The sequence below is a fragment of the Temnothorax curvispinosus genome, unplaced genomic scaffold (genome assembly GCF_003070985.1).
Source record: "Temnothorax curvispinosus isolate PA1 unplaced genomic scaffold, ASM307098v1 QBEX01002923.1, whole genome shotgun sequence".
In the NCBI taxonomy this organism is placed as follows: Eukaryota; Metazoa; Arthropoda; class Insecta; order Hymenoptera; family Formicidae; genus Temnothorax; species Temnothorax curvispinosus.
Genome location: NW_020212703.1, coordinates 46,522 through 48,383, shown reverse-complemented (window position 1 = coordinate 48,383; position 1,862 = coordinate 46,522).

The following is a 1,862-nucleotide window of genomic DNA, read 5'->3' as shown; positions in this document are numbered from 1 at the left end:
TTGACATATAATTAAAAGAATTGTTCTGTGTAAATTGATTATATAGTTACTCGTGAACATATTTCGCCGATTCCATTGATTCTACCGATTAGATGTCTATTCATAGTCATTGTACCAGAAAACATTTCAATTTATGTAGGCTTAAAAATAACTTACTAGCGATCATCCCTTTGAACAAAGTGACGTGTGCTTTTACTTTATGCGAACTATATTTACACAGTCACACTGTAATAATGTGTTGTATCTAAATCAATACATACAATATAAGGAAGGTATGCTTCTTTACTTTCTTTTTACTTAACATGGCAGCTACATTGAACTTTTTTTAAAAACGTATAATGTTATGTAAAGGGGCATAGGTCTTGGAAAAGAGTGTACTGTGTAAGCTGTTTCATATGTTACATGTTACTTTATTTCTTTTGCTAACGAGCGGACTTGTTGGCGACTTTGAAAGATGCAATGAATTCGTATTTAAGATATATGGAGCGAAAATCAATTTATTAAATAGTCGAATACCATAAATAATAAAAATTAACTCAGGAATATTGGCATGTCAGGCAATAATGCTAATAAGATATCGTGAAGAATGATTATTTCTCTCGATTCCGATTCTTGCTAAATACTTTCTACAATATCTTGTCCTATGTAATATCGTTACATTAAAAAATTTGTAAATTATATGCGCAGTGATATTATTATTTCCAAAATAAGTCGGAGTGTATTAATTCATATGCCATTTCTCGTGAGTTAATCGTTTTAGACTGAATATATATTGTTCTTATTAATAAATATTTTAATTTTTGATGCAAAATACTAGCGAGTCGAGCCAGCAAAGAAAGAAAAAGATATATACATTTTTCTTAAGCAACTTTCTACATCACAAGACATTGCGTGATTTATGTGTCTGATAAATCGTTGCACAACCGGAGAGAAAGTGAAAATATACGATTAATTTATTTCATTAATCGCATTAATTTTTGAAAAAGTGATAAAAGTATGTCTGACTATAATGTTCTATGCTGGTTAGGATGCCGTGATCGAAACATTATCGTCACAATTTTTTTACGATTTGTTGAACATCCTGTATTGTAGCAAAATGTATTCTTAATGGAAACAGTTGGCTCGCTAGCGATTAATTAATTAAATCTGTGATTTTATATTTATTTGAATAAAACGCGATTACAAGACGTCGAGTTGTATCCACAGTAACAGAGCAGAATATATTGTTCTTAATAAAAATTGTCGTATTTAAAATAGAGGCACACTGAGAAAAAAGTATTTTAATCCAAAAAAATATTTATTAGGCTCCTAATAGCATATTTACTTACTTTTTACACATATTTATTTAGAATAAAATAACATTTTAACAAAAATTTCACTGTTCTGAACATATTTATTTAAAAATAATGAAATAAAATCAATTAATTACACTTTGCAACGAAACTGATAAGAAATAGTTGAAAATTACTTCTCTTTCTTAGTGGTATTACAGTTCAATATATATCGTCGTCCTCAATCAGGGACCAACACATGTCAGCCAACGTAGAATCTAATTTTTTGCCTTTATATCGTGTCTATAGGCTTGGCTACTTATTGGTGAAATTTCTCTCCTTGTTCATTTGATTCTGTATCTAACAATAAACTAAATAATTATTTAACTAACTAAATAAAAATATCTAATTCTAAATAAATATGTGTAAAAAGCAAGTAAATATGCTATTAGGAGCCACCCAATAAATATTTTTTTAGATTAAAATATTTTTTTTCTTAGTGCAGATTTATTTTATTTTATTTTATATTCATGTCTTGTCATATCTTTTCCGGAATAATCGCCGAATGATTTGATATTCTTTCGACAATTT